Source organism: Thalassophryne amazonica, chromosome 14, assembly GCF_902500255.1.
Source record: "Thalassophryne amazonica chromosome 14, fThaAma1.1, whole genome shotgun sequence".
NCBI lineage: Eukaryota > Metazoa > Chordata > Actinopteri > Batrachoidiformes > Batrachoididae > Thalassophryne > Thalassophryne amazonica.
The window spans coordinates 93,400,597-93,407,334 of NC_047116.1; positions in this window are offsets into that span (position 1 = coordinate 93,400,597).

Sequence of the window (6,738 nt, forward strand, 5' to 3'; positions counted from 1 at the left end):
TTAGTTGCCCTGTCTGTGTGTTTGGGCTCATTGTCATGCTGGAAGACCCAGCCATGACACATCTTCAGTGCATTTACTGAGGGAAGGAGGTTGTTTGCCAAAATCTTGTAATACATGACCCCATCCATCCTCCCTTCAATACGGTGCAGTCGTTCTGTCCCTTTGCAGAAGAGCACCCCCAGAGTATGATGTTTCCACCCCCATGCTTCACGGTTGGGATGGTTTTCTTGGGGTTGTTCTCATCCTCTAAACATGGTAAGTGGAGTTGATTCCAAAAAGCTCTATTCTGGTCTCATCTGACCACAACCAAACCAAATTACCTCACCAAACTAATTTCTGACAAGTTATTTAAATGAACGTCACGCCTGAAGTTTTATAAAGTAAAAATATCAGATATATGTTTTAGTTTTAAAGTAATGCGCTAATTTTTAAGGTTTTAGTGTGGACATGCTGTGCCAAGTGCATTATGGGTAGGATAGGGTAATCTCAGTACGTTCATGACAGGAAAAATGCATTTCAGACACTCTGATCAGGCTCCACGGACAACAGCATTAAACTCTAGTGTCTAAAACTCTTGTGAATATATTCTCTGGGTTAAGATGTTATTGTGTTTGCGTTTGTTAAATTCCATGCATCTTAAATGTAGCAGACACGGATTATCTGAAATTTTGTTTTGGCAAGTTTTCACGGTCTCTACTGCCATATGGCCAGTAGTGTTCATGACAGTATTCGCCCTGAAGCTGGGCTGATATTTTCAATCACAGTACTCAGTTCCAGCTCAAACTGTACGACAGAACCGCATGGTGTAAAAGTTCAGAGCGCCCGATTTATGTTCTCTCAGACGTACGTTCAAAAACCACACGTCGGACTCGTGTTTCCAGAAGCAAAACGTAAACAGAAGCTTTTTCCCAAATTGAATTTACATTTCTTTTTTTACAAAAACTCTCGATGGGAGACATCAAAGTAAAAAAAAAAAAAAAAAAATTACAAGACATGTCTGCAGTGTTTGCACATGCACAGTGCGAGAGGTTGGACGCTTGTAGCGCTTCAGCAGCGGGATACCCTCACAATGGCCGAACAGAATATCAAACAGGTTTGATTTTCATCTGACCATACGATCGGCGATCAGGAGGTAGTCGTGAGATGTTAAACACAGCTTATTACTCCATGTATACTAAACGATGCAGGACGTGCGATTAACCTGAAATTCGGTGCGATCCAAAAAATTCTTGTACAAATGAAAAATCAGCCGAAAAAGGGCCAAAACTCATGCAGTGTAAACGCAGCTGAAGTGCTGAACGTCTGGCACCAGTAGATCATGGCAGTGTTCTATTTATTTTGACACCGGATTATCAGACGGTATCTAATTACAACATGGCTTTTTTTTTTTTCTTTTTTTTTTGAAAATGCCTTTTTTTTACAAATAAAAAATGGAATATTTTACAAAGCACATTTATCTGTAAACACCAACACACACACCTCACATTAACGTGTTGGTTTACATAGAATGAATGAGTCAACCAATCAGTGTTAGCAGACGCACATTTACCCACAACTCTTTGAGATCTGTCTTACAAATCTTCAGAATTAGTGCATTATTCAACATTAAAAGATATGTTATTTTAACTTTGTACAAATACGAGGTCTGTTAGAAAAGTATCCGACCTTTTTATTTTTTCAAAAACCATATGGATTGAATCATGTGTGATTGCATCAGACAAGCTTGAACATTCGTGCGCATGCGTGAGTTTTTTCACGCCTGTTGGTTGCGTCATTCGCCTGTGAGCAGGCTTTGAGTGAAGAGTGGTCCACCTCTCGTCGTTTTTTTTATTGCGAATAAATGTCTGAATGATTTGGAGCTTTGCTGCATCAATTTTTTCCAGAAACTGTGAGAGACCTCCAGGTGGACACCGTTCTGAAAATTAATATGGCTTTCAGGGACGATTTTATGGGGATTATACAGATTAAGGAGTGTTACTGCCGCTTTAAGGATGGCCCACAATGGCTGGGTTAGGGTTAGGGTTAGTGCCGATCGACATGCTCAGACCCTGCTGAAACAACCAGATCATTTCCAACGTGAAGGCTTTGTTGATCCGGGACCTCGTCTGACTTTCACAAAAAGGCAGAAGTCATGGACATCAGCACTTTTTCGGCACATTCCACTGTTAAAGGAGTTTTTTTCATGGAAAGAAAAGCGGAGGGACGCGCCATGGAGCCGTTCATTACGCGGGACAAAACCACCTCGGTGTTGGTCTCACAGGACGGCTTTCAGGTGGATTTCAGATGAATTCTGGTTGCTTTTCAGTCGTGTGATTATCCGATTGTGATTGTGCATGAGCTGGACATGCCCCAACATGTCCTGGAAGGCTTCATCACGGCGTTGCTTTGCGCCATGCGGCTCCACCGCGACGCGTGTAACTCCTCCGCACGTCTGTCTTAATGTGCTGTAAAAATGCTGATGTCCACGTCTTTTCACAATTCCTGTGCTAGTCAGACGACATACCGGATCAAGAAAGCGTCCAGTTTAGAAATGAACGGCACATTCCACTGTTACAGGAGTTTTTGTCATGGAAAACTCACGGTTTGATGTCTCCCATCGAGAGTTTTTGTAAAAAATAAGAAATGTAAATTCAATTTGGAAAAAAAGCTTCTGTTTACGTTTTGCTTCTGGAAACACGAGTCCGACGTGTGGTTTTTAACGTACGTCTGTGAGAACATAAATCGGGCGCTCTGAACTTTTACACCATGTGGTTCTGTCGTACAGTTTGAGCTGCTGGTGTGATTCAAATCCATATGGTTTTTGAAAAAAATAAAAAGGTCGGATACTTTTCTAACAGACCTTGTACATTAATGGAGTTATTCTATCAGTATTCATTTCATTTACACCAAACCATAACTCAGCACTGCTTTATTTTGAAAGACCTCCGCCTGACGGCAGCGTTGTGATAGAGTAGAAAGTTGAGCTTTGTGGCTCCTCTCAGCTTGCTTCTGTGCTGGAAGCCATGTAGTAAACAGGAGCTTCCAGTAGAGGGCAGGATGCTCAAAGACAGAAGTGTTGACTCATTGTTTGGGTCTGTTGTCGCTTTTGCTACCAGAAGCGATCGTGGTGTTAAAACTCAAAATCAGCTTGTTTGTAGTTGCAAGTGTACCGGAGTTATCGGTGATGAAGGTGCTGAGATGGCACAGTGCTAGTCAGCTGTTTGTGGATGCACATATTCCCACCTGTGAGGCACTGTTGAGGCATTTAATGTTTACATTTATGCAACGATTAGAAGACTCTGAAAATGCCATCATACAGACTCTGACAAATCCTCAACTGAGCTGCTGTCATTACAACTCTGTACTGAGGAATCACTGGATGGAGACTGTTAATATAATTTTAATACTTGTTTATTTCTTTTATTCTATGGACTTTGTTGTGTCTGCATTAAATAAAAAATAAATAAGTTGAGTGAAAACAAGTACTAACACTTTCTTCAATAACTGACCATCTCTAGTTTACTTACTAACGGCCTCTTCTGTCCTCTGCCCTGCTTAGGATGCCTTACAGGAAATATACCACAAAGAAGGTCGGTTTCCAGGCCCCAAAATAATTCCACCTCGTCGGCCGTGGACGCTGCTGAACTTCATGTTCTGGGCCACGCTGCTGCTTTCACCCCTCATCAACTTCGCTTGTGGCGTGGCCGTGAGTGGCTCCCCCCTCCTCATCATCGGCTTCCTCATCTTCCTCATCATAGGTGAGTCATCTAGCCAGTGTAATTAACCAGTTGAGTTCAGGACATCCTTGATTGACAGTTTGTTTACCCACCTTTGTTCTCTGCCCAGCTTCCGTAGCTATCCGCCGCCTAATAGGGGTCACTGAAGTCAAGAAAACGGGCTCCAGTTATGGGAACCAGGAATCCAAGAAACAAAACTAAACCCTGCCACGTTTGCCAAGTACAGACGTACGGTCTCTCTGTGGTCTCTTACCCAGTCTGTTGACTTCATACAAGTTGGTGTGTTAGTAGACCAGGCAGGAGACACACAGGACGTGCAGCGGAGACCAGAGTTAGATATTTAAATGAGAGCCTGTCTGTGAGGTCTGGGCTTTAAACTTTGAGTCAAGGTATCTAGAGCAGGACAAGTCCTTTTTTTGTGTGTGTTGTTTTTTGTTTTTCTGAAGGACTAGTTGACTTTTTACAACCCAAGTCATATTAGTACTTTGTTTGTAATGAAGTCTGGGACTGCAGTTCTCACTCTCTTAATTTTTTGCAGTAAATAATTTGGTTTAGTTGATCCAGCAGCGCCACCATCCTGGGAGTTAAAAAAATTCCAACATTTACTCAAAATGGCAACAACATAAAAAAAAATAATGTCAAGGAGCTTGTTTTTTTTTATATATATATATCTTTGACATGTTCTAGGTACAAAACATCTGAGGAAGTACAGGTGTCCGCTCCTTGCAAAAAAAAAAAAATTAACTAGTTAAGTTTTACTAGTTACTATTACTAGTTAGTAAAAAATGTAACTGTCACAAGTTGGAACTATACATTCAACGCACAAATGCATTAATTATGGCAACTACACAATTTTAGGTTCAGGAAACACTTGTTTCAGAGCACCACTGCTCAGTGTGAATACCATTATTATTTGCATATTTACATTTACGTTTTTATATATATATATTATATAAAACAAGATTTCTGTCAAACAGCACGTTCATTAAGGGTGAGTACTGTCAAAGGCTTGATTGCTAACATTGTTTGAATAATACTGAGGTTTCAGAAAAAGGAACTTGTCCTTTAACCCAACTAGAGTCCTCAGTGAACTGTGGTCACAGGCACAGCGTGTCTCTAACATGTCCATTTCCTGGAAAGCATGTCTCTAATCTAGGGATGGGACCAATCCCATCCCAGATCGGAATCTGGTTCCGATACCGACGTAATTCACATATCGGAAAATACCGATCCAGCCCGCGACATTTTCCGATACCGGAGAAGAGCCACTGTGAATCCTCTCAAATGCTGTTGTTTGCTCTCTGCTTGTTTACTGCTGAGTGGGTAGGAGGGGAGGGGGAAGGTTTCTTGGAGTGCCTTGATTGGAGAGTGGCGTTGACTCAGAACATGGCGCCATTTTGGGTCTAACTGCGCTGAACTACTGAATGGACCTTATAATGTTTTCAGCATTTTTTAAAAATCATTTAACCACATACAGCAACACATCCAGGTACAGGTGCTATCAAAATAAATATAAATTGTTAAGCTATCAAATTTACATAAATTTACAATTTATGATGATTTATTTAATTAATTTAAAACCTGATTTATGCAGCTGCTGCTCTGATGTGCGTGACAGTTTTAAAGTTCTCCGTCTCTGGATTATAATTTATTCTGGACTAATTTGACCTTCAACAAACTTTTCTTTATACAGTCATCACCTCCAAATCAAAGGGAAGCTGTACATTTTCCTCTTTTACCAACTTTGTGCTGTAAATGCGATGCGGACTTTTCAGATCTATTTATTAGCGTGCGCTATAAAAACTATTATAATATGATGGCAGATGAAGGATTAAAAGCAGAAAAGTGTCAAATCGCAGCCTTTTGTGTTTGATTTAACAGGTTCACATCAGGTTGCGAATCGGAGTCTGAACACCATTTAAAAAAACGGTTGGACTTTTAATCACAGAAATGATTCCCACTTTCCACAAATCGGCGAGTGTCAGAGCTGAACATCCAGACTGCGCAGAGTTTTTAATGGAAATACATTGAGATTGACGGGACATTTTATCCAATGTGAGTGAAAAATCTGTTATATAAAATCCGTTATGTACGGTGTTTATTACATGGAAAACAATACAAAAATTTGGGGACTTTTTTGTCCGGTGACTGTAAATATCTGGTTTATACAACAACGGTTTATTTGAGTTTTCCTGAACATGGGACTGAACATAAATTTACCTCTCAAAGCTTTGATGATGAAGTCCCACACGGCTGACTTTATTTTCCCAAATGTATCTTCTGTTCGCAACTGAAGGGAATCTGTGCATCTTGAAAGCCTTGCTGTGACTATTTGTGCATCCAAATGCACAACAACCCAGCATTTTCAGCAAATAAATAAAATAGCTGGCGTTACATGCAGACACATTAACAACCTATGCTATTTTTGCCCCAAGATGGCACCATGAGTTACGTGACCGTTTTTTTTTTTTTTTTTTCAATTTTTTTTTTTTTTTTTTTTTTTTGACCTGTCATGTCGCCACACTCTAATAAAGGCACTCTAGGTTTTCTGAAGCCGGGCTGTTTGAGAGAGCTCTCTTCTGCAGTGTTCTAGCTGCGGTTAGCGGCAAATTTCTGCCCGGCTCTCGGGTTCAAATTGTCTGTTTGTTGAGCACGGATTTTCTGAAAAATGAACTGAATTGTTGCTGAAAGTGTGTACTAAAACATCAGCTGCTTCACTGTCCCGAGGCTGTAAAATGCTATGAAAAGCCAGCTCAGTGTGCAGCCAAAGATGGCGAACAGAAAAAACAAAAACAAAAAATCCTGCGCGTGAGCGTTGATGATACATTTATTTTACAGTTGAGAGAGAGAGAGAGTTTTCATCTTAGATGCACCTTCTGGCAAATTGTAGCTCAACTTTCAGGTCTCCATTTTAAGAAAATCCTCAGATAAAATCAACAATAATGATGATAATAATAATAATTATTAAGCAAACAGAGCTCTGGCATTGGATCGGAAAAGTATCGGCAGATATCCAAATTCA